General features: G+C 47.4%; 1 long non-coding RNA gene across 1 annotated transcript in view; it reads left to right on the top strand.

The window, feature by feature from the left end:
• The window catches only part of LOC144782874 (uncharacterized), an 84454-nt gene extending 61823 nt beyond the window's left edge, over positions 1-22631 (top strand). The window contains exons 3-5 of the long non-coding RNA XR_013601295.1: positions 20473-20534; positions 21046-21129; positions 21685-22631. This is a non-coding gene — a long non-coding RNA (uncharacterized LOC144782874). The remainder of the gene's footprint in view (positions 1-20472; positions 20535-21045; positions 21130-21684) is intronic.
• The last annotated feature ends 4893 nt before the right edge of the window (positions 22632-27524 follow it).

Here is a 27524-nt window from a genome sequence, read left to right as displayed (position 1 = left end):
GTTTGATTTTTAAACTTTCTTTGCTGAATGGAAAGTGGGTCCAAAAAGCATATTTTCTCATACAAAATCCTATTTGGGAAGATTTGCTCAGCAACACCACAAAAGCTGCTGGACCGATAGACACGAATCTGTGTATCAAGATAAGAGTATATAAAGGTGATGTGCTTTGAAGAAAACCAATGTAAAATAAGGTATATATTGGTACTTGAGTTTGCGGGCTGAATTGGAGATTTCTTCCTTTTCGAATAGGAAATCATAGTTTTGAGATCCCTACCAGCGGCTGGATGTTAATGCCCCCATCGCAAATTGTGGACCAGTTAGTTCCCTGTCAGGTAAAATAAAAGTTTGGGGTATGCAGTCTGGAGGGCCAGCGCGCAGCCCAGGCGGCTGGCTTCCAAAACTCAGCTCCCGTTTCAACCAATCGCTCACACGACCACAAAGAAATCTGTACCCTTACCCGTTCTTAACCGCTGTTATTTATAATACGAAACTATATGCCCTCCGTTCTAATTTTCGACGTTAGGACTGCAGCTTTGCCTAATGTTAAGATTACTGCAAGTGGTTGATGACGCGCTGAGGATACTCGATTCGGGGGGGTCCTGTCTTCTAATTCTCCTTGATCTTTCTGCAGCCTTTGACACTGTCAATCACAACACTCTCCTAAATATCCTTCAACAGAGAATGGGCATGGAGGGCACTGTGCTTAAATGGTTTGCATCCTTCCTCTCTGACAGATCCCAAATGATCAAAATAGCGAACAGTCTTTCTTCTCCTGTGGCGGTAGGTCAGGGTGTTCCTCAAGGCTCTATACTTGCACCCACATTGTTTAATCTCTACTTAGAACCAGTGGGAAACCTCCTAAGCAAATCCGGGATTCACTATCATCTCTATGCAGACGACACTCAACTCTACCTCAAGGTTGCCTCCACTCATGATCTCTCCTTCCTAAGCTCTACTCTGGACTCCATCCAAAACTGGATGTCAACTCATCAACTGATTCTGAATCCCTCCAAAACTGAATTCCTCCTCTTCTCCTCCTCACTCTCTCCCCCCCCCGGTTCAATCATGGATGGATCAGATGAATCTACTAAACAATAAACCCATCATTGTCGACAGCGCAAAATCCCTAGGAGTCATTCTAGACAAAAAACTCAATCTAACTCCCCACATCAATGCTATTACAAAATCTGCTGGTTACCAACTGCGCCTTCTTTGGGGAATCCGACGCTTCTTCCCGGAGCAGGACCTTATAACCCTGGTGCAATCGCTGGTCCTCTCCAGACTAGACTACTGCAATTCACTTCTTACTGGCCTCCCCAAATCTCACCTGTCCCCACTTAAGTCTGTTTTCCATTCAGCAGCTCGCTTCATTTATGGGGCCAAAAGAAGCGATCACATCACACCAATGTTATCCACCCTCCGCTGGCTTCCCTTCGAGGCTAGAGCTATCTACAAGACCGCTTGTATCACCCACAAAGCCTTGCACTCCTCCTCTCCTCGCTACCTGGCGAACAAACTGAAACTCTCTGGAGGCTCTAGGCCCTCACGCAATGCGGAGAATCTTCTACTTGAACCTCCCACTTTCAAGAAGGAGAGAACAATGGCCCAATCCTTTTCAGGCAACGCAGTGAGAATCTGGAACTCCCTTCCGCCTCTGCTCCGGACCACCGCCTCCTCCCAGGCCTTCAAAAGGGACCTCAAAGTTCTCCTCCTCCAGAGACACCTCCAAAAGTAATTCACGTCCTCTTGTTATTTGGAGGAAGACTTCCCACTACTGATCATTTCCACGACCATGGAAGTGCCTTCCCAGGGTATTCCTGGGGTTGGAGTGTCTGCCTCTTTGGAGTATTTTTCATGTACTTGTGTTTGGTGCCCTTGTGTAACATGCACACACCACTTTGCCCTTGTAACACACGGTTTGCTACCTCTCACATGTTTTTACCTTTGATACTGGCACAAGTGCCTCCTTTGCCTACATAACGCTTGTTCTTGTGCCTAAGTGTCTAGCACCTTTTGCAGTATTATACCTCAAATGATACTTTGTTTTCTCTTATAACTGCACACTTGTCACTTTTTCCTCCTGTGCACTTTTTACTACCTCATGTATTTTTGGCTGCTCACAATTTTTACTACCTCATGTATTTTGTTTGCTCACAATTGTCACTATTACCTTTACTACCTCATGTATTTTTGGTTGCTCACAATTTTTACTACCTCATGTATTTTGTTTGCTCACAAATGTCACTTTTACCTTATGTAACGGAATGTATGCTTTTGTAATCTGCTCTTTTGTAATGTTTCTCATTATGTTTCATTTCTGTTCCTTTTGTGAAGCGCTCTGACACCTTCGGGTAAAGTCCGCGCTATATAAAAATGCATAAATAAATAAATAAATAAAGATTCTCAACTACTGCTAAACCCCCCCCCCCCCCCCCCCAGACCCCTCCCATACCCCGCCAGCCTCCAACTTACTCGCCTGTCCCCCTTTCAGTCAGCTCTACACATCCGGCTGCACACTGTGCTTGGGCAATGGTATCTCTCCCTTTAAACTCGGACGTCTTCTGTTGAAAGTCGCTTGTTGCTTTCAGTTTCGCTTTCTGATTTGTTGTATCTTTTTACTTCCGTTTCACGTTCTAACTGTCTGCTCTGTTATCCCTCTACCTCCGTTCACACGCTCCTTTCATTCCTTTCTTCCTGCCGTTCCATTCATGGGGTATTTTTAGAGCCGTCAGCGAATTTTGCTGCTGCCGCCTCTCGACTACTAAATCATATGTTTTTAAGCAGGTGCTGGTTACAATATAGGCTGTTGCTTGGAAATTCTTTGCCACCGTATATGTCCAGTGCCACCATATTCATCTGCCCACTCCAGGTTCACTATTTTATCATTTTGATGGGAACCCATGGTGCCTTTTCCCGGTTTTGATACGAGTTAATTCATCACTAAAATTGTTTGAAATCTGAGTAAAAGACTTGTTTATTCTGGCATTTCCTTCTACCTTGCTTGAGCATTTCTCCGTCTTTTTGGCTTCTTCCTGTCTTATAGCATGATTAATTTATTAATGTACCTTTTGCATTTTTCGGGGCAGAATGGATGCAAAAATTACATCCATAGATGCATACTTTATATACACTCTACATGGTTGATATGAAGTGCGCAGCAGACAATAGCCTCTTCACAGTTTTACAGAAGCTTTGAGACTTTCTCAGTCTGAACGTTAACAATCTGATACAAGTATTTTGTCCTCAGGGTCAGATTGAAGCATGACGCCTCCAAGCCTTTGACCCTTTCTGACCCTCACGCCTCCCCTTGGCTTGGGTGCTAATCCCCGTGTTTAGCAAGAAAAGCAAAAATAAAAAAGTTTAAAGCAGATTGTCTATCTTTTTGTTATTACAGAGTCGTCACTTTAACCATGGCATAATGGCCAGCCCATTTTTAGGTCTCGCCTGAGCCAATGCGCTTCCGCATTGCTACGGCGAGATTATAGTAAGCGGCGAAGAACAGTCTACCAAAACGGATGTGATCTATGCGCGTGCACACATAATGCCAGCCACATAACACACCACCATTTGTCTGTGGCTCGGCATTAGACTTCAAAGGCTGCCGCTCCCCCGCCCCCCCCCCCCCCTGCGTGCACATCGCGCACCACCATTTGTCTGTACCTCGGCATCAGACTTCAAAGGCTGCCGCTCCCCCGCCCATCCCCGCCACAGCAATGACGAGAGCTTGTTTCTGGACGAAAGTGAAAGCCTACCGTGCTTGTTTACAGTAGCCTTGCTCCTCAAATGCTGTTGCTGTGTTGCCATCTCTCTAGGGACACTTAGCTTGAAAACACTCGACTTGCTAGCTGCAATGCTACATCCGCTATGCTTTGCCTCTAGACACGTTGATCCCTCGCAGACTGTGCTGACTCTGCCCCTCCTGATTCTGAAACTGACCAACGCAGTCACCACGCAGTCTCTTCTCTCTGTCTTATGATGTCTGCCCTGCCACCATTTATTTCGGACCCTCACCCTCACCCTCACACCTCCTCACCCTCACACACCCTCACACCCTCTCACCCTCACACACCCTCACCCCCAACACCCTCACCCCCGTCACCCTCACCCTCACACCCCCCTCACCCTCACACACCCTCACTCACCCTCACACCCTCACCCACCCTCACACACTCTCGCTCACCCTCACAACCTCACACCCCTCACCCTCACAACCCTCCCACCCTTACTCACCCTCACACCCCCACACACCCTCACACACCACATCACTCAGGAACACCACCACATCACTCAGGAACACCACCACGTCACTCAGGGGCACCACCACATCACTCAGGGACACCACCACATCACTCTGGAACACCACCACATCACTCAGGGGTACCACTCAGGGGCACCACCACATCACTCAGGGACACCACCACATCACTCAGGGACACCACCACATCACTCAGGAACACCACCACATCACTCGGGGACACCACCACATCACTCGGGGACACCACCACATCACTCAGGGACACCACCACATCACTCGGGGACACCACCACATCACTCTTGGACACCACCACATCACTCAGGAACATCACCACATCACTCAGGGGCACCACCACATCACTCAGGGGCACCACCACATCACTCAGGGACACAACCACATCACTCAAGAACACCACCACATGACTCAGGGACACCACCGCATCACTCGGGGACACCACCACATCACTCAGGGACACCACCACATGACTCAGGGACACCACCACATCACTCGGGGACACCACCACATCACTCGGGGACACTACCACATCACTCGGGGACACCACCACATCATTCTGGGACACCCCCACATCAATCAGGAACACCACCACATGACTCGGGGACACCACCACATCACTCGGGTCACCACCACATCACTCGGGGACACCACCACATCACTCAGAAACACCACCACATCACTCAGGAGCACCACCAGATCACTCAGGGGCACCACCACATCACTCAGGGACACCACCACATCACTCAGGGACACCACCACATCACTCTGGGACACCACCACATCACTCAGGGACACCACCACATCACTCGGGGACACCACCACATCACTCGGGGACACCACCACATCACTCAGGGACACCACCACATTACCCGGGGACACCACCATATCACTCTGGGACACCACCACATGACTCAGGAACCCCACCACATCACTCGGGGGCACCACCACATCACTTAGGGACACCACCACTTCACTCAGGGACACCACCACATCACTCAGGAACACCACCACATCACTCAGGAACACCACCACATAACTCAGGGACACCACCACATCACTCGGGACACAACCACATCACTCAGGGACACCACCACATCACTCGGGGACACCACCACATCACTCAGGGACACCACCACATCACTCGGGGACACCACCACATCACTCAGGAACACCACCACATCACTCAGGAACACCACCACATAACTCAGGGACACCACCACATCACTCGGGACACAACCACATCACTCAGGGACACCACCACATCACTCTGGGACACCACCACATCACTCTGGAACACCACCACATCCCTCAAGGACACCACCGCATCACTCTGGGACACCACCACATCACTCTGGGACACCACCACATCACTCTAATACACCACCACATCACTCAGGGACACCACCACATCACTCAGGGACACCACCACATCACTCTGGGACACAACCACATCACTCAGGGACACCACCACATCACTCGGGGACACCACCACATCACTCGGGGACACCACCACATCACTCGGGGACACCACCACATCACTCTGAGACACCACCACATCCCTCAAGGACACCACCACATCACTCTGGGACACCACCACATCACTCTGGGACACCACCACATCACTCTAATACACCACCACATCACTCTAATACACCACCACATCACTCAGCCCAACCACATCATCACTCAGCACCACAACAGCACTGTCCTTGCTTGCTACCAACAAGCACTGCCATAGCCAATAGGACTCGCATTAGGAAAGTGTAAGCTATTGGCTTTGTGAATAACAATGCTATTCATTTTTATATTTTCAAAGCCAACACATATTACAAAAAATGGTCATTTACAAAACCATTAGCTCACACCTTCCTAATGCGAGACCTATTGCATTGCAAATGCTTGTAGTTTTTGAACTAGTGAGCCCTTATGCGCTTGCCAATAACAAATAATAAAATAGTTACAGGCTCTGTAAATTCCCATTTCCCAACCTAGGCAGGTAGAAGGTGAAATGGAGAAGTACACAAAAATGGTAAGTATCCACAAGCGCAGCTTCTTTTATCCTTGCACTCTGCAACATCCATGCTTACCATCTACACCAATTCTACCAGCACCCTTTCAACGATACTCTCAAGACACATCCAATAACCTTATTAAAATCTGAATTTACGTTGTTTGGGTTACAAACAGCTTCAGCACGTGCAGGTAAGAGCGGTGGGGCCAGTTGGGGGTGATTTCGACGAACGATGACGAGGGAAAATGAATTATTTATTTAATTTCCCCTTATCATCGTCCATCAAAATCACCCCCCCAACCCGGCCCCACCGCTCTTACCTGCATGGGCCGCGGCTGGTGACAAAGCGCTACATAAATGTTACACATGGAGTAGCTACTTACTGAGAAGTCAGAAAACATTTTGGGCTTTCCAGCGGGTTTGGAAAACAGAATATAAACATTATTATGATAAAATGCAAGAGGAAAGGGATCTACAGACTGGTCTAGGTACTCCCTTCCCACTAGGCAATGGCAAAAATACTACAGGTAGCAATGCCTTCCTCACGTCACAGTGTATTTTGATCAAAGAATTGGAAGGCCGTGCCATGTAATCCCCTCATTTCCCTGCCATAGAAACCCCTAAACTGCAGCACACCACTGGGTGATGCATGCCCCTCTTCCCATACCAGACAAATGCGGGCATGCGAACCAGGGTTGCACAGAAAGAACCTCACAGGGTCGACCACCAGCCTTAAAGTAGCTCATTGCCTTATCGCCCAAGTAGTCTAAGCACAGCGTTTGAAAGACTGCATTGTTTTCAGACCTACTTAATTTGTATCTGAATAAAATGTTGAAAATTTACTGAGCACAAAACACAACTACAGCCACAAATCATGTATGTGGCAGCGATCAGAAGGTTAGGAATCTGATACAAACACTAATTGGAGATGCATGCTCAGGAGACAAATATTTGTACCAGATGGCTAATAGCTCCATACCTTTCACGAGGCAAAATTGGTAAGCAATTATTTAACATAACCCGGAGAAATCATAGGAGTTTAAAATAATGTGCCTGGTAGGAATTTTTACACATATCATTGGTACTCTGTGACTTTATAGCACACCAGAGTTGATGTGGCTCAAAATACAGTACCATCAAATTTGCTTGACCAAACGATGCAACAGTGTACATCTCAAGCAGGGCTGTGCGTTATTTTTTTTAGACAGTTATACTCGTTTAAACACAATTTTTTGTTTACCCATACTGTGCACAATTTTTTTACTTCGTAATCTTGTCTTGTGCAACTCTATTTCGAGCAGAAAACATATAGCAGAAACTGTCTGCCGACAGGCTGTGCTGGAGACATCCCCTGTGACTTAAAGAAACTACATGGATGTAGGTATCCCACAAGCCCTTTGCACATAAATAATGACTCACACACAGTTGCCCCACAATAGTCTGGGCAATGGGCAGTCATAAGAGAAAGCTATTTGAAGTCATTTTTATTCGCAAGCAGATGATGTAAATGGGTATCGCATGATAAAGTAGCATAGAGAAAGTTCACATTTCCATGCAGAAGCCCTCCCACAAGAAGTGCATAAACCCAGGAAATTCTGAAGGGTATTAGGCGTATTTCCCACAATAAGTGCATAAACCCAGGAAATTCTGAAGGGTGTTAGGCGTATTACGCAAGAAAAATGTACCCAGTTTTGCCCACTCATCATCTCAAGCTGCCTCACTGCCGTGGTTAGCCATTCAGCCACACTTTCTTTTGCATATTGAAACTTATACTTCTGTATTTTGAATTGCATGTGCAACCCTAGGAGTAACAGAGTGAAATCAATAAGTTAAAGACTCGAGGAGGTATTCGCTACTGATGTGGCGCAACCTGCCATTTTCTTATGGTTCTCTTTGGCATTGCCCCCATCACCATTGCTTGGCTTTGAGCCCTTTTTAGGTTTCGACCTGGCGAGGGGCAAAGCCCCTCCCAGATCGAAATCTTTTGTTTTCAGTAGTGATGTTTGGACCGCCTCTGTTTCCAATTGGCTAGCTCCATAAATGGAGACTAGCCATTGGGAGACAGAGGCTGTCAATCGCGCTTTCTCTCGAAAACGCGATTCGGGGGCGTTTCTGGTGCTTTTTTTAAGCCCCGCCCCTTTGTCCCGGGCCGCGCTGCGATTGGCTGCCGGCCCGGGACACCCCCGTGACGTCATTCCCGGGCCGCGCTGTGATTGGCTGCCGGCCCGGGACACCCCCGTGACGTCAGCCAATCACAGCGCGGCCGGGACCTGACTTGTTGAATGTTACCGGCAAACAGATATCTTAGTGAGTACTTTGACATCTATAATGTAGAGTACTCCGCGTTTGGCCTACTCAAGTGGACCCATTTCAATTCTTTAAATTCTTAATATTTTTCCGATTATAATTGGTAAAGATTTCTTTTACCAAAATCAATATTTGTCGCATCGATATTGACAGTTTTTGTTTTTAATAATATTTATTATAATTATAGACTGTGTCTATCATTTCTTGGCCGTTCGATAATACAATTTATTAAGAATAAATGTCGGCCATTTTGGGATGGTTTAGTAAGAAAAGACGTCTCCGGGACGTAGTTAGTCCGTCCCTAATTTCCATTACACTCAGATCGGTGACAGGAAACCAGCTCATACAAAGCAGGTTCTCATTAGCTGGCGCCCGCGTTTTACTAATATTTAAATGACCGATGTGGCATTCTTTGCGTTTTCAAGCCAGTGGGCTGGATGTCTACACACGGGACGCCGACTATGCCATTAATTTGGTGAGTGTTGAGGTTTCCTACAGGTACAATAGAGGGTCGGGGAACTTTTCGATGCTTGGTTTGAGAAGCACAGTTTTCATATGAGACCCTGCCTCTCTTTGTTCATTTTTAGATGGTATCCGAAGTACATTATTTACGGAACCACCGTGATTTAGTAGCAGTTTCCTGCACTTACACATATTGTTTCACGTCTACCCTGTGCCGTCCTGAAGATTCTTCAAAAGCACACGTATGTAAGTGGATGGCTTTATTACTTCGATTCCATCGGCTTATTCGTAATGAGGTGTTCCCAAAATTTATTACTCATTATATGGCTTATTATTTTCGATTTTAGCTCAATCGGATATCTATCTTGATGCTCAGCAACTGTATCGTTGAGACTGCTCTGGTTCACCTCAGCATTCGGTGTCACTTAGCATATAGCAAGGTGGGTTTGCTACTTGTGTTTCCGTGTGCATAAGTGTAGCTTTGTGCAGTGGTGCTGTCTTTTTGAATCTGGCAGATGTACACTCTGATTTTAATGTTTTTATATAGATTGCAGTTCCTGAGAAGTTTCCTAACTTGCTGGACGAGAGAGTGTTTTTTAGCATAGGGGGTATCTACCCCATGTGTTTACGCTTCACTAGAAACGTCTGAGGTATGTAAATATGTATCCTTCCACAACATAGAGGTTATCTCATGGTGGTTCTTGCTGCTCCCATTATTTTCTCCCGCACCAGGATGTACATGATCAACTGATATGCTCTCTGGGGCGGCGGGTGAGCACTTATACCTTTCCAACATATAAGCAAGGATATTATCTGTATAGGTGATTTTTCCCTCTTTTCCTGCTTAGCAATTCTTATTATTATGTAAGTACTATTAGGGGTTTAGAATAACGTTCCCTATGCTTCTTATTGAAAACTGTAGTTAGATAGGTTGAGTAGAAACTGTATCAAAATGTGTCATTGTTCATTGATTATATGTTGAATGTAACTATTGTTTATGCTGTGTCCTTTGATGTGTATTGTTTTCTAATTATTTCTTTGTAATACTGTTAAATACGAATTGAGGCATTGTAACAGGGTCATTATGAGATGGTTTGTACTGTATTTTTAATATATTTTTATTGATAATCAGTATTGTTATTTTGAAAGGCTCGAAGTACATGATTGCTTGTTTTTAAAGGTGATTTTTTTAATTTCAGAATTTTTGGGAAGACATTTCATTTAACCCTGATGAAGGTGGTCTAATCATGTGATCCAACGAAACGCATCGCATTAACAAAAAGGAGGATTATGTTTCAACTATTTAGAAAATAATTCTGACACTTTTTGCTGAATTGAATTTTCTTGATTTACCTCCTTTTTAGGTTTTGACCTGGCGATCTGCGCAAGCAGTTCGCGCAGGTGAAATCTTTTGTTTACCATATTGGCTATCGGAACGTCCCCCACCTCCCATTAGCTAGCTCCATAAATGGAGGCTAGCCATTGGGAGCCGGATCTGTCCGTCAAGGCCGGACCAGATTCGGGGGCGTTCCGCGATTTTTTCCCTCTCCGCCTCTGCGATGTCGTCATCGCGGCGGTGGGCGGAGTTTCGTTTTTTTTCCTTCTGTGTTTGTTTTGGTCATTCCATGCGAGGAAGCCCAGGTGAGTGCTTGTTTTTTAGTGGTGGAGCACGTGAATTCAGTGTACGTTGGTTAAAAATACATGATGAAGACACAGGCCACGATCTGGCTGTTCATCAAGTGCAAGGGCGCTAAAAGTAGTTTTTGCCCCTTTATTTGTAGTGAGGACTCCGCAGTGGTTTGTCTGATGTGAAATTGCTCGGCTGATCCCCTTTGTTGCAGCATGCATAACTTTTCATTCTTTCAGTTCGACTTTACAGTCCGTTTTAATAATGTCCTTAAAACTGCGGGTGTTCAGTACCCAAACTGCCTAAATAGACTCGTATGGGCTAAGCATCTCGTGCCCCTCGTGAGACACTTGTAAAACTGCTCATAAGATTTGCAACAGGGAGTTTTTTCATGGTTTGGCATTTTTCGTAATGCATTACAGTTGAATTTATATAGCGCTTCATATCCTAACCGCACTGCAAAGCGCTGAAGAGCATCAGAGGCCATAAAGTACGTGCTGCAAAGGTGATTAACAGCAAATGGGTAAAACGTCCAATGCAGTCCAAGATTTGGCAAAACAATTAAATTTAAAAAAACAAAATAAGATCTTGAACGGATAAAAATGTTTAACATGATGCAACCTGGCGGATTTTTGCTTTCATGTGCCTTCGTGTGCTTGATTGCAAATTCAGGAAACAAAAGCTAGAGGTACCCTGCAGTCCAAACCGAGGAAGAGTACATAGCAACCGTTGACGCACACAGAGCCCTAAGCAAACGGGCAGTAAAGTACTGTGATGGTTTATCGTATTGTTTAAACAACTGAATAGAAAAAACCATCAACTTTAAGCAGGGTCGGACTGGCTTATAGAGCAAATCGGGCAGTGCCCGGTTGTCTGGCTGGACAGTGCATTCATCGTGTGTAGGGTTTGACTGCTGGTGTCCCTGATATTAAAACAAATATTGCCTGCAGCAACTTCTAATTAGAGTGCAGAGTGCATAGGGAGTGGAGAGTGCATAGGGAGTGGAGAGTGCATAGGGAGTGGAGAGTGGAGAGTGCATAGGGAGTGCAGAGTGCATAGGGAGTGGAGAGTGCATAGGGAGTGGAGAGTGCATAGGGAGTGGAGAGTGCATAGGGAGTGAGTGCATAGGGAGTGGAGAGTTGAGAGTGCATAGGGAGTGGAGAGTGCATAGGGAGTGGAGAGTGCATAGGGAGTGGAGAGTGCATAGGGAGTGGAGAGTGCATAGGGAGTGGAGAGTGGAGAGTGCATAGGGAGTGCAGAGTGCATAGAGAGTGCATAGGGGAGAGTGCATAGGGAGTGGAGAGTGCATAGGGAGTGCAGAGTGCATAGAGAGTGCAGAGTGGAGAGTGCATAGGGAGTGCAGAGTGGAGAGTGCATAGGGAGTGCAGAGTGCATGGAGAGTGCAGAGTGCATAGGGAGTGGAGAGTGCAGAGTGCATAGGGAGTGCATAGGGAGTGAAGAGTGCATAGGGAGTGAAGAGTGCATAGAGAGTGAAGAGTGCATAGGGAGTGGAGAGTGAAGAGTGCATAGGGAGTGCAGAGTGCATAGGGAGTGGAGTGGAGAGTGGAGAGTGCATAGGGAGTGGAGAGTGCATAGGGAGTGGAGAGTGCATAGGGAGTGGAGAGTGCAAAGGGAGTGCAGAGTGCATAGGGAGTGGAAAGTGCATAGGGAGTGGAGAGTGCATAGGGATAGGAGAGTGCATAGGGAGTGGAGAGTGCATAGAGTGGAGAGTGCATAGGGAGTGCAGAGTGCATAGAGAGTGCATAGGGAGTGGAGAGTGCATAGGGAGTGGAGAGTGCATAGGGAGTGGAGAGTGCATAGGGAGTGGAGAGTGGAGAGTGCATAGGGAGTGTAGAGTGCATAGGGAGTGGAGAGTGCATAGGGAGTGGAGAGTGCATAGGGAGTGGAGAGTGCATAGGGAGTGGAGAGTGCATAGGGAGTGAGTGCATAGGGAGTGGAGAGTTGAGAGTGCATAGGGAGTGGAGAGTGCATAGGGAGTGGAGAGTGCATAGGGAGTGGAGAGTGCATAGGGAGTGGAGAGTGGAGAGTGCATAGGGAGTGCAGAGTGCATAGAGAGTGCAGAGTGGAGAGTGCATAGGGAGTGGAGAGTGCATAGGGAGTGCAGAGTGGAGAGTGCATAGGGAGTGCAGAGTGCATGGAGAGTGCATAGGGAGTGCAGAGTGCATGGAGAGTGCAGAGTGAGTGAAGAGTGCACAGGGAGTGAAGAGTGCATAGGGAGTGGAGAGTGAAGAGTGCATTGGGAGTGGAGTGGAGAGTGCAGAGTGCATAGGGAGTGCAGAGTGCATAGGGAGTGGAGAGTGCATAGGGAGTGGAGAGTGCATAGGGAGTGGAGAGTGGAGAGTGCATAGGGAGTGCAGAGTGCATAGAGAGTGCATAGGGGAGAGTGCATAGGGAGTGGAGAGTGCATAGGGAGTGCAGAGTGCATAGAGAGTGCAGAGTGGAGAGTGCATAGGGAGTGCAGAGTGGAGAGTGCATAGGGAGTGCAGAGTGCATGGAGAGTGCAGAGTGCATAGGGAGTGGAGAGTGCAGAGTGCATAGGGAGTGCATAGGGAGTGAAGAGTGCATAGGGAGTGAAGAGTGCATAGGGAGTGAAGAGTGCATAGAGAGTGAAGAGTGCATAGGGAGTGGAGAGTGAAGAGTGCATAGGGAGTGCAGAGTGCATAGGGAGTGGAGTGGAGAGTGCATAGGGAGTGGAGAGTGCATAGGGAGTGGAGAGTGCATAGGGAGTGGAGAGTGCAAAGGGAGTGCAGAGTGCATAGGGAGTGGAAAGTGCATAGGGAGTGGAGAGTGCATAGGGATAGGAGAGTGCATAGGGAGTGGAGAGTGCATAGAGTGGAGAGTGCATAGGGAGTGCAGAGTGCATAGAGAGTGCATAGGGAGTGGAGAGTGCATAGGGAGTGGAGAGTGCATAGGGAGTGGAGAGTGCATAGGGAGTGGAGAGTGGAGAGTGCATAGGGAGTGTAGAGTGCATAGGGAGTGGAGAGTGCATAGGGAGTGGAGAGTGCATAGGGAGTGGAGAGTGCATAGGGAGTGGAGAGTGCATAGGGAGTGAGTGCATAGGGAGTGGAGAGTTGAGAGTGCATAGGGAGTGGAGAGTGCATAGGGAGTGGAGAGTGCATAGGGAGTGGAGAGTGCATAGGGAGTGGAGAGTGGAGAGTGCATAGGGAGTGCAGAGTGCATAGAGAGTGCAGAGTGGAGAGTGCATAGGGAGTGGAGAGTGCATAGGGAGTGCAGAGTGGAGAGTGCATAGGGAGTGCAGAGTGCATGGAGAGTGCAGAGTGGAGTGCATAGGGAGTGCAGAGTGCATGGAGAGTGCAGAGTGAGTGAAGAGTGCACAGGGAGTGAAGAGTGCATAGGGAGTGGAGAGTGAAGAGTGCATTGGGAGTGGAGTGGAGAGTGCAGAGTGCATAGGGAGTGCAGAGTGCATAGGGAGTGGAGAGTGCATAGGGAGTGGAGAGTGCATAGGGAGTGGAGAGTGCATAGGGAGTGGAGAGTGGAGAGTGCATAGGGAGTGCAGAGTGCATAGAGAGTGCAGAATGGAGAGTGCATAGGGAGTGGAGAGTGCATAGGGAGTGGAGAGTGCATAGGGAGTGGAGAGTGCATAGGGAGTGGAGAGTGCATAGGGAGTGGAGAGTGCATAGGGAGTGGAGAGTGCATAGGGAGTGGAGAGTGCATAGGGAGTGCAGAGTGCATAGAGAGTGCAGAATGGAGAGTGCATAGGGAGTGGAGAGTGCATAGGGAGTGGAGAGTGCATAGGGAGTGGAGAGTGCATAGGGAGTGCAGAGTGCATAGAGAGTGCAGAGTGGAGAGTGCATAGGGAGTGCAGAGTGGAGAGTGCATAGGAAGTGCAGAGTGCATGGAGAGTGCAGAGTGGAGTGCATAGGGAGTGCAGAGTGCATGGAGAGTGCAGAGTGGAGAGTGCATAGGGAGTGTAGAGAGTGGAGAGTGCATAGGGAGTGGAGAGTGCATAGGGAGTGGAGAGTGGAGAGTGCAAAGGGAGTGCAGAGTGCATAGAGAGTGCAGAGTGGAGAGTGCATAGGGAGTGCAGAGTGCATAGAGAGTGCAGAGTGGAGAGTGCATAGGGAGTGGAGAGTGCATAGGGAGTGGAGAGTGCATAGCGAGTGCAGAGTGCATAGGGAGTGCAGAGTGCATAGGGAGTGGAGAGTGCAGAGTGCATAGGGAGTGGAGAGTGCATAGGGAGTGGAGAGTGGAGAGAGCATAGGGAGTGGAGAGTGCATAGGGAGTGGAGAGTGGAGAGTGCATAGGGACTGCAGAGTGCATAGGGAGTGCAGAGTGGGGAGTGGAGAGTGCATAGGGAGTGGAGAGTGCATAGGGAGTGGAGAGTGCATAGGGAGTGGAGAGTGCATAGGGAGTGCAGAGTGCTTAGAGAGTGGAGAGTGCATAGTGAGTGGAGAGTGCATAGGGAGTGCAGAGTGCATAGAGAGTGCAGAGTGGAGAGTGCATAGGGAGTGCAGAGTGCATAGAGAGTGCAGAGTGGAGAGTGCATAGGGAGTGCAGAGTGCATGGAGAGTGCATAGGGAGTGGAGAGTGCAGAGTGCATAGGGAGTGGAGAGTGCATAGGGAGTGCAGAGCGCATAGGGAGTGCAGAGTGCATAGAGTGGAGAGTGCATAGGGAGTGGAGAGTGGAGAGTGCATAGGGAGTGGAGAGTGGAGAGTGCATAGGGAGTGCAGAGTGCATAGAGAGTGCAGAGTGGAGAGTGCATAGGGAGTGCAGAGTGCATAGAGAGTGCAGAGTGGAGAGTGCATAGGGAGTGCAGAGTGCATGGAGAGTGCAGAGTGGAGAGTGCATAGGGAGTGGAGAGTGGAGAGTGCATAGGGAGTGGAGAGTGGAGAGTGCAGAGTGCATAGGGAGTGCAGAGTGCATAGGGAGTGGAGAGTGCATAGGGAGTGGAGAGTGCATAGTGAGTGGAGAGTGCATAGGGAGTGGAGAGTGCATAGGGAGTGGAGAGTGCATAGGGACTGCAGAGTGCATAGGGAGTGCAGAGTGGGGAGTGGAGAGTGCATAGGGAGTGCAGAGTGCATAGGGAGTGCAGAGTGGAGAGTGCATAGGGAGTGGAGAGTGCATAGGGAGTGGAGAGTGCAGAGTGCATGGGGAGTGCATAGGGAGTGGAGAGTGCATAGGGAGTGGAGAGTGCATAGGGAGTGGAGAGTGCATAGGGAGTGGAGAGTGCATAGGGAGTGCAGAGTGGAGAGTGCATAGGGAGTGGAGAGTGCATAGGGAGTGCAGAGTAGAGAGTGCATAGGGAGTGCAGAGTGGATAGGGAGTGGAGAGTGGAGAGTGCATAGGGAGTGGAGAGTGCATAGGGAGTGGAGAGTGCATAGGGGGTGGAGAGTGCATAGGGGGTGGAGAGTGCATAGGGAGTGGAGAGTGCATAGGGAGTGGAGAGTGCATAGGGAGTGGAGAGTGCATAGGGAGTGGAGAGTGCATAGTGCATAGGGAGTGGAGAGTGCATAGGGAGTGGAGAGTGCATAGGGAGTGGAGAGTGCATAGGGAGTGGAGAGCGCATAGGGAGTGGAGAGTACATAGGGAGTGGAGAGTGCATAGGGAGTGGAGAGTGGAGAGTGCATAGGGAGTGCAGAGTGCATAGGGAGTGCAGAGTGGAGAGTGCATAGGGAGTGCAGAGTGGGAGTGCATAGGGAGTGGAGAGTGCATAGGGAGTGCAGAGTGGAGAGTGCATAGGGAGTGCAGAGTGGAGAGTGGATAGGGAGTGGAGAGTGGATAGGGAGTGGAGAGTGCATAGGGAGTGGAGAGTGCATAGGGAGTGGAGAGTGCATAGGGAGTGGAGAGTGCATAGGGAGTGCAGAGTGGAGAGTGCATAGGGAGTGCAGAGTGGATAGGGAGTGGAGAGTGGAGAGTGCACAGGGAGTGGAGAGTGCATAGGGAGTGGATAGTGCATAGGGAGTGGAGAGTGGAGAGTGCATAGGGAGTGGAGAGTGGAGAGTGCATAGGGAGTGGAGAGTGCAAAGGGAGTGGAGAGTGCATAGGGAATGGAGAGTGCATCCCCTCTACTTCTCTTCTATGGACACTTGTACTTCTACTTCTCCACCAGCACAGTGTGTGTTTCCACTCGCCCGTGGCACTGGAGACTGAAGCACATCCTTCTTAGGGTGAAAACCGTCTTGCTGGTCATTATGGACACTCTTTCCAGTTCTGTACTTTTATGTGATCACACTATGCATTATGGGGGGTGTAGTGTTGCTTTGATTCCATTAGAACACAGCTGAAAACAATGATTTGTAGATAAAAACTCGTCCCACTAAATCTTGGAAGTGCTTATTCACACACACACACATGCATGCACGCACATATGCAAACACACTCTCTCTCCCTCAACAGGTGCACTACCTCCTCACAAGCACGGACACATGTTTGTAAAACAGGTTCTTTAACCCACCATGCCATCCCATAATGCAGTTCGGTTGGCTAGCACACCGTGGCTGACTGAAGATGCGCACTAGGATGGCGCCGGCACTTGACAGCCAGGCACAGAGAGGCGCTTGATTGACAATGGGCGACAAGACGAGCGTGACTGAGAGCAGACGCCAACTGAAATGTCCAACCCTTAAAAAGGAAAGATTTAATGACGGTATTTTTTGTGGAACTGGTGGCGAGCTTCCTGTTTCAAGATGAGTGAGTGGACCATGTCCAAAAAGACTGACACTCCAGTAGGGTAGTGTAGTGCTTTCAGCAAGCGTTGCCTTAATGTGCCACCCCAGCACGATTTAACCCCCTCAGCTGTCAATTGGGCATCTGTCACGTGACACCTGCAGACCAGACTCTGAATTTCTTCAGTGAAATCCAGTAGGGTACAATAGGTCTTACATTTGCAAGAGATTAAGCTGTTGGCAATGTAAATGACAATGCCATTTATTTATCTGTTTTCAAAACCAACACATAAATAAAAATATTGTCATTTACAATGCCAATAGCTCTAACTTTGGCAAAGGCGAAACCGTTGCATTGTAAATGCTTGTTTACATTTCTGTATAATATTTGTTTTTACATTTCTGTATAATATTTGTTTTTTCTGTTGATAAAGCTGGCAAGTGATTGGAAATCCTTATTTGTAAATAGCTATTGATGTCATGCAGTAATGAAATGAAATGAAAATTAAATTTGTATAGCGCATAGACTACCCTGAGGCCTCGCAGCGCAGTAAAAAATAAAAACTACCAAAAAAACAAAAGGCTGGCTTTTTATCTCATTTATGTAATTCTGCTTGTGGCTGTTACAGCTGGGTAGGTTGTGACCTAAAAAAACACTAAAGTCCACCTGGGTCGGAAAACAAAAATTCCAGACATTTGAAACAGTTCGAGCAACCAGAGGAACTTAAGAAGGAGATTCATATGTTCAGAAACTACCTTAATGCCTCGCATGGTATGTGGTAGATGGCCATGGGAGATTGCTGTAGCTGCAAGCAAAGAGTGGAAGAAGCTTAGTGGGTTCTGCACCCTGGGCGTGCCCGGAGTAGAGAGGCATGTCTCACGTCACATTTCAGCCGCTATCTCGGTCTTGCAGGTGACTGCTGGCCAGGAGGACATTAAGAAAGAACCCACATCATCAGTAGGTATCAGTATGCATCAAGTAGTCAATACAAAAATGTACTCTGCTGCCGACGACATTATTAAAACAGAGCAAACTCAATCTTGCGGCTTCAGTTAAATAACTGCTATGTTTCAGACTTCAACATCAACAACCGAAAATCAGACTGCATGAGCATCTCAATGAGGCAAAAAATATCCAGTGGCTATTGATGCCCCTTAGAATTGGGTGGTCTGGTAAAAAAAGTTATCTATGGAAATACTTAAACTTAAAAAGATCTATACAAGTAACCTCCTAGATGATCAGTTTACATGAGGAAGCCTCGAGGTGTCTAAGTTTGGCAGTATGAATTACGTAAAACAGATTTTCTTACCCAAGGTCCTGCATGTTGTTCAAATGTTATCGATGAGGATCCCATCAGTACCTTTACAGCTATTCCAAGCGAGGTCTTGGATTTCCCTTGGTCCTAAAAAGACTCCAGGTGTTGATTGAAAATGTTGCTTTTTGTCCATTTAGGCCTGGCATTCCAAAACATCAAGATATACCTCCCAGCTGCTCAGCTATAACCGGCATTAGACTTGAGGAGTTAAGTGAATCTTAACAATAAGCTCTGGCTTGCTGTAAACCAGGGACCCTCGCCCACCCCTATGAAAAAACGTCTTTGTTAGATTTTTTTCTAAACTATAAAACCAGGAAATTTGCTGGAGAGACCTTGACCGTCTGTGAACCATTGTGCAAAAACTCTCCTTACCCATCTTGTCACAGACTTACAAGCCTCAATCTGATCTTTCCAGGTTGAGGGTCAGAACAGGTTCATTAGGAGCTGGACAGGCAGGGCAAGCACTGGGTTCCAGTGGAATGAACAGGCTCCAAAACCCCCTTATAATACCTGCAGGAGGAGAACAGCATTCATGGGAAGCCAGAGGATGCAGTATTGGCAATACCTGCTCTCCTTTTGGTGTTCCTGTAAAGTTTATCTTAATAGCAAGATAGAAGACCTGTTGTGCTGCTAATACATTCAGTTGGCAGACAGTGCTGGAAAGGCTGGGGCACTGGGGGTTGGGGGTATTGCAAAACTTTATCAAAGCAGTGGGACCGCACCTACGTAATTTCCATTGATGCACCGTGGACATTAGTTGAGGCAACACAACCCATATTGTCTTCTTTGTAGATGGTCGATTTGGGTCCGTAAACAGCCCTTGCATTTCCCCTTCCTTCTTTCTTCTTTTGGATCACTCATGACAGGGTTAGCCTCTATCATCCTCAACCCTTTTCTTCTAACTTTCTCTGTACTCATAAATGGCTCTGAAAGCCATCTGCCTCCTCCATCTTTCAGTGCCTCCAACCGCACAAAGGATGCAGCACCAGCCTCCCTCTCCTCTCTTTTCAGCTGGAAGCTTGCTGGCATTGGAACTTGTGACCTGGAGGATGCACAAACATCATTGCAGTAGACCATCAATCTCCTGAGCTTATCATTCGATCGCAGCCTGTAGCCTGCAGATGACACGGTCTCTGTTGCATAGTCTCAACTCGTCAATCTATGTATTGCCAGCTCTTCCCAAACTCCCTTTGGTCAACACACAGAGATCAATGATTGGGTAAAATGGAAGGGCTTCAAGAATGTTTACTTGTTAATGCCGCCCGCTGTCCTCAAGAGCCCCTATGATGACAGTCTCTGTCTCTATTTGATATACTGCTACAAAACACCCACCCCAAACTCCCTACAGTGCTTCACTGCTGGACTATCTTTTTTAGTTGAATACAGCAAAGGATTGTTGGGTATTCTCAGACTCACATCCCCTGAATGTCAGTGCCCAAGCTAGACCCTTAAGCAGAATGCCATCTGTTGGAGAGCTTGGGAAGCTTTGGATTGGTTAAAAGCAATGTTTGCCAATGGTTGCTTCAAGTGCATCACAGGACACCTGCACAGGCCCTGCATTAGAACAGAATTAGATAAGAATCTAGCATATGGATAGGCAACCATGTTCAAAATAGGGTGGTCTTTGCCTATAGTACCAAAAGTCTTGCTCACACAGAGTGGCTCAAGCACTGTGGAAGCAAAAAGCAACCATATGGCCTCCATTTCATATAATGCGGAGTAGTAATTCCACATGTTTTGGTGAGATTAACAGTCCACACAAATGCAAGTTTTACAGAGTGCAGAATTGAATCCGATATATTTTACCTTCTTTTCTGCTCATATTTTCTAGCTGCCGAAAATGTGAGTGGTAAAGGCCCCAGAATTCTGGAACTATATGCAGTAAAGTCTCGGGTAATTCCAAATTCTCCATGCATGTGACACTATATGATTAAGTAGGAAGTGTATGACCTAGCTCTTTGAATGACCCCCAACGGAGCTGCATACTCCCCGTCCCCCTTCAGCGCCTTGAGACCCTTACGGGTGAGTGGTGCCTTTAACAAACCCTAATTGATTGATTGATATCGAAGGAGACTTCTACTTGCATGTGTTGCTAGCTGACTAATTTACAAATGTGTAGAAGCCATGTTCTCCGTGCATGTGGAATGATATCAATAATTTAGAAGAGTGTATAAGCACGATATCCATGCATGAACTAATTTGGAAGCGTAATGAGGATTGACTGTTATCTTGCATGGGGTGTCATACAACTAATGTTGGAGTGGACTGTATGCAGTGCTATACAACTACAATTTATAAGTATATAACACCAGAGTTTGCCCTGCATATAGTAGTATACAAATATTACTCACGGTTGTACCGAAGCGATGTTCTACACATAAGTCATGTTATTTTACTGTTGTAGGGGATAGCACAGAAGCAGGGGGTTCTACATCTATAGATGCTATTTAGCTGTTGCCCAGGAGCGTACAAGAGGAGTGTACTACAGGTATGTAATGGTATGTAACTGTTGTTCTGCATTGTACAGAAGCGGGGTTCTACACGCATATCACAATGATTTACTACTATAGGGCTTACCATAGAAGCTGAATTCCACATGCATGTAATGCTATTTAACTGTTATTCGGGAGTGTACAGAAGCACTGCTCTACGCACAAGTCATGTTGCTTTACGGTTATTTGGAAGTGTTCAGAAGCTGAGTTCTACACACTAGTGATATTACTTGACTGATGTACAGCAGCGGGGTTCTACATGCAAATGATACTATTTAGCTGTTCCTCTCTAGTGTACAGAAGTTGGCTACTACCTGCATTTCATCCAATGTAAGTGTCGCTCAGGAGTGTACAGAAGCAAGGTTCTACACGTGATGCTATTTAACAGTTTAACATTTATTCTGTGTTGTACTGAAGTGGGTTGAACATGCATGTAATGCTATTTCAGTGTTATTCTGGAGTGAGCAGAAGTAGGGTTCCACACATATCTGATGCTCTTTAACTGTTATTCAGATGGCAAAAGCATAGCTGTGACTGCTTCATTCCCCCAGGTCACTTTCTGGGTTTACATATGCACCCCTGCAACCAGAGCCTCAGATCAGATCTGGACTGGAGGGAAGACCGAAGAAGGACTGCCTTGCTGACACCTGAGCATAGCAAGAGAGGCTGCACCAACCGCTGGACTGCACCTGCTGCTCCTTGGGCTAGCGAAGAGAGGACTGTGCCTGTGGTGCCTGGCTCATGGAAACGTTGTTCCAGAGCCCCAGACTGAAAAAATGAACTTGAAGAGTTAGTTGGCTGACTCCTTGTTCCAGTACCAGGGCCATAAAAACGGAAGTAGCCCGTTCTGGCAGTCAGTAGCCCCTTCCATCGAATCGCTGCTGACCGCAGACGTGCAGCCAAGAAGACCACTTGGTGCTCAAAAGTTGCACCCATATCTGAGGGACCCGGGAGAGTCATCAGAGTGTGGATTGGTCACCAAAGACAAACACTAGCCCTCACCAAAGGAAACTGTTGGACCTGATGTGGCCAGAGCGTTGTAACCCAACCGTAACTGGAATTCTGCTGGCTCAAAGAGGACTTTGAGGGGCATCAACCTCTGTGACCAAAGTTGCCCTAACTCAACCCTGGATCGATGAATAATCCCTGGAAGACCCCTATTAATCACACAGCACATAGAGCATCTTTCAGCGACTTGTATCCTCAGCATCAGCATCAGGACCACTGCATTGAAATCTATAGCAGTTCTTGCATAATGTGTACAACTGGACTTGATACTGCTATGGCGACCAAGTAACTGTCCAGATACTCCTTATTGGGCCCCCTGACCTTTTCCCTCTCAGAACTGGTCACCCAGTCTGGGCCGGAGTAGTCAAACACAACTCTTTCAAACTTTTCAAAAGTTTTCAAACTTTACGGTTACCAATGCTTGTTTGACTAAAAAGCTGAGATGTATGTTTTACTTAAAAATCACTATCTCAGGAAACCCTTAGGGGCATTTCCTCATGATGTCTAAAAATTTATAAAAATATAATTTCTTTTTATAAATTGATGTCTGGTTTCTTTCATTTTGTGTGACTTTCTTGTTCTGTTGTTTGGTGTGTCTTTTTAGGTCTCGTCCTTTACCATTGCGAAGCAATGGGAAATGGGGGAGAATTATAGTGCTTGATCGGCTAGTGAAACCACTGGCGTTTCTTCACAGTGCATGTGAGGTCACGTGGCCACAAAGCGGGTCACGTGACCACACAAGCACGAGCATCTCCCTAATCCGCCTGCCCCCACCAGGCTCGCATTCCCGCCCCCTCACCAGGCCGCACATCTGCCTGCCACACTTCTCCTCCCCTCGCACGCATTCCGCTGCCCCTCCTTTCTCCCCCCGCCAGAAGCCTCGCAAAATCACCCCTCCTGCTCTACCTCCAAATAACGCCTCTCAGTCGTCTTCAGCGTCTTCTCTCTTGCTTCCCTCCCTCTTCCACCCTATCCCATTGCCAGGGCTCCCGCAGTCTTTTTTGTCTCCTCTCTCTCGCTGTATGTCCCCTCTCCCTCTTCTTGCCTTCTTGCCTTGTTTTTTACGCTCTCCTCCTCTCCTGTCGGACCATGCCTCCCTCCTCTCCTTCCGTACCGCAACCTCTCGTCCTTTTCAGCCCCACTCCTCCACTCTGTTTTCCTAAACCTTCCCTGCTCAGCTTTCTTCTCTCTTTCTTCCTGTCTCCGCTTCCCCCACCAGCTTCTCCTGTTCGTAAACAAGCTCGGCACACACAACTCAACTGCCCCGGACTGGCGCGAAGTAACGCACAGCATTGCTTCAAGTTACTTCATTCTCAAACTCCCATGGGCATGATGCGGCTGCCAGGCCGTGTCTCGCATTTATCCCCCTGCTTTCACTTTTTCTTTTCGCTCTCCTCCTCTCTTGTCGGACCATGCCTCCCTCCTCTCCTTCCGTACCGCAACCTCTCATCCTTTTCAGCCCCACTCCTCGACTCTGTTTTCCTAAACCCTCCCTGCTCAGCTTTCTTCTCTCTTTCTCCCCGTCTCCGCTTCCCCCACCAGCTTCTCCTGTTTGTAAACAAGCTCGGCACACACAACTCAGCTGCCCCGGACTGGCGCGAAGTAACGCACAGCATTGCTTCAAGTTACTTCCTTCTCAAACTCCCGTGGGCATGTTGGCAGCCAGGCCGTGTCTCACATTTCTCCCCCTGCTTTCACTTTTTTTTTTTCGCTCTCCTCCTCTCCTGTCGGACCATACCTCCCTCCTCTCCTTCCGTACCGCAACCTCTCGTCCTTTTCAGCCCCACTCCTCCACTCTTTTTTCCTAAACCCTCCCTGCTCAGTTTTCTTCTCTCTTTATCCCCTTCTCTGCTTCCCCCACCAGCTTCACCTGTTCGTAAGCAAGCTCGGCACACACAACTCAGCTGCACCGGACTGGAGCGAAGTAACGCACAGCATTGCTTCAAGTTACTTCCTTTTCAAACTCCCGTGGGCATGATGCAAAAGTGCGCAAAGCCACCCAAGCAACCCTTAGCAATAAAACCTACACTGTCTCAGAGTGCTTTGAAGTGGCCATCAGGCACCACAACAGCACTATATACAACGAACAATATTGGCCATTATCTCTGTCCAACGCTCCCATCATTTTCACTATGTCATTAAGATGCTACTGTACTGTTTTCACTCATGTTGTTATTTTAATACTCTTCGCATGTCTAATTTGATTAAAGATGGGCGCATCATCTCTGAAGTCATTTGCACAATTTGTTTAGCAAACTGCATTTCGTGAATGGGCCGTCTGCACTCCAGCCATCTGGTCTCTCCTTCCCTCCCTCCTTCATGCACTCCTTTTTCAACGAGTGCATGAGGTCTCGTGAACGCGCTTCAATTCGCCCGAGCTGCCTGCCTCCACATCAAAGCCATCTGTTGCTTTGCGCTCGGCCTCAGGCCGGCATTTCTCCTCCCCTAATTATTCACTGCATGGCCGGCCGGCCGGCACATCAAAGGCTGCTGCTCCCCATGCGTCTCGTCAGCCCCCCATTAAACAGCACAAGCGTCAATCCTGGTTTCCTCTATGCAGCGCTTCTTCCCCTCAACATGCCATGTTGACCAGACCACCAAAACCTTTCACCACTGCCTCCTCTCCTTATTTATTTGGGAGTGATGCCACAAATTATATTTTTAGGGCTCGTCCTTTCCTATTAAGCGCAAACTCGACCAACGTAATTGGAGTGCTTTACTTGTCCTAAAATGCCGTGTTGTCTGTCCCTCGAGCTTGCCGTTTTTTTTCTCCGGGTATCCTCCCTTGTTATAGTAGTGTAGCCACGTGTCTCTTCTTTAAGCAACTTCCGGGCCCAGGCTTTACCCCCGTCCCCATGACATGCTGGAATTCAACATGGTGCCAGTTACTGGTTCAACTTTATTTATTTTCTCCCCATTTTCCCCCGTTTGTACTCATCTTTTTTGCGATTCCCACTGTCCATTCCAGTTTATCCCTTCTTCTCTGTTCGTCTCACAGTCTTTCTTCCTTTCTGCCTTATCAAGCATGCATCCTGGTTCCCTAACAACCATCAACGGGAGACTCCGTCTTTTTATACTCTTCTCTCTCCGCCGTGGGCTTGGTCTCTCGTCTCTCTGTCCCTCCTTTCATCCTATGCTCTGTCCCCTCATAGTCTTCCTCTGTCCGTGGCGGGCTCGATCTCTCCTCTCCCTGTTTCCTCCCTTCATCACATCCGTTATCTTCTCATACTCTTCCTCTCTCCATAGCGCCCTCTGTCTCTCAGCTTCCTATCCTTCCTTTCATCACATGCTCAACCATCAACGGGAGACTCCGTCTTTTTATACTCTTCTCTCTCCGACATGGGCTTAGTCTCTCGTCTCCCTGTCTCTCCTTTCATCCTATACTCTGTCCCCTCATAGTCTTCCTCTGTCCGTGGCGGGCTCGATCTCTCCTCTCCCTGTTTCCTCCCTTCATCACATGCGCTATCTTCTCGTACTCTTCCTCTCTCCAAAGCGCACTCTGTCTCTCAGCTTCCAATCCCTCCTTTCATCACATGCTCTGTCTCCTCGTACTCTTCCTCTCTCCGTCATGGGATCTGTCTCCTCTCTCCCTGTCTCCTCCTTTCATCACATGCTCTATCTTCTCATACTCTTCCTCTGTCCATAGCGCCCTCTGTCTCTCGTCCCTCATGTTCACGAGCTGTCTGTCGTGTCGCTCTCTGTCCATCCACTCCTCGCAGGATCTGTAATGCCTGGCTGTATAGCGCCTAGATAGCTTGAGCTATATTAGTGGCTCTCCACACCTACACACATTGTAGAAGGGTGAAGTGCGGGGGGTCTGCGGCTCAGTGATGAGCCTAATGCATGTAGCAGACTGCGGGAGGGGTGGGTCACGTGACAGGCAGATAGGGGTTCCAGTGTGTAATTCTGCAAGGTGCTACAGAGCCAGTCCTCATCAGATGTCCAGACTGACTGCTGCGAACCGTCAGTAGGCTGGTGGGGCTTTTGGTATTGTAAATAACAATGCCTTTTCATTTTTGTAAAGTAAACATTGATCAGCGTGAAGGGAACTATCATAGCAATTTATTTTTTGTTGCATTCTATGGGGGATTACAGGAAGTATAGAATCTTTTTGCATTTTTCTACCCGTTCACAACTTATTTTTTTCTTTTGGTTTCCGATTTTCATTAGGATGATTGTGATATATTTGGAGCAGATTACTAACTGCTTTTTGGTGTATTTAATTGTGTACTACAGATCAAAATTGTAATCTTCATGCATGCATCCATACTATCATTTCATCTGACAACACAAGACAACAAGGATGTATACGGTTTATGGGAAGTGTGATGGTATGACTTTGTATGATAAGCTATAAAATACCTTCTGCCATACATTAAAAGGGTATTAAAAGTCACCTCTGAGTTTCATGCTCTTATAAAGGAACTTGGCCTTCCGTATCGCTCATATGCACAGAATATGCCTGAAACAAATGTCTGTATAAAAATGATAAATTATGGACAATACTAATTAGATTTTAGGTAGCTTTTTCAACACACTTCTGCTGTTTCTATGCCTTGTAAGAAAGTTACTACCAAAACCAGTTTAATGGTACTAAACTCACTGACCTCAGAAGGATGAAAGGCTAAATTGGCCTTACCAGGATTCAAAAGTGTAAACTGCTTGCTATCTACAAGTCATGAATGGACATCTAGGGACACACAAGCATACGTTTCATTTTTGCACACCATAATTTCACAAGTTTTTTTGTCCCTATGGTCCAAAGTTGAAAATGCATTGAAAATGCAATAGGTCTCGCTTTTGATTAAGTTAAAGCGATTTGCTTTGCTAATGGTATTGTATAGCAAAGCAAATGGCTTTAACTTAATTAAAGGCGAGACCTATTGCATTTTCAATGCTTGTTTTAAACCTTGCTGTTTGAAGCCAAGGCTTCCCAGGGTTGAGCTAGAGATTTTTACAAACGAACAAGACTGGACCCAAAACAGTTTGGTGAGCATATCACACAGTGAGGTCCTACAGCATATAATACATCACAATCCTCACACCGTAAAATTGTAATTGCAAAAAAACCCAAAAAACGTATCTTTGTATACAATGCATGTCTGAGATAAGGAACTGAATGTGACAAAAAACTCTGATGATGTAAAAAAGTCCCTTATGTATTCACGGCTGGACTGAGGACAGCAACCAGCCCTGGCAATATGTTTGACTGGGACCGGTGCGGGGGGAGGGGTGTACAAGTGAGAAGCACCGCCCCTGCTGTTGTTAAAGGGGCCTGATATTGCAGCACTACTGTAAACCACCCAGTAACAAAACCGGCCTCCACTGGTCCAAAACCGGCCTTCCCCCCTTCCAGCCCACTGGGAAAACGCCCGGTGACCGC

This window comes from Lissotriton helveticus, chromosome 9 (assembly GCF_964261635.1).
Source record: "Lissotriton helveticus chromosome 9, aLisHel1.1, whole genome shotgun sequence".
NCBI lineage: Eukaryota > Metazoa > Chordata > Amphibia > Caudata > Salamandridae > Lissotriton > Lissotriton helveticus.
This window is presented reverse-complemented; position numbering and strand designations above follow the sequence as displayed.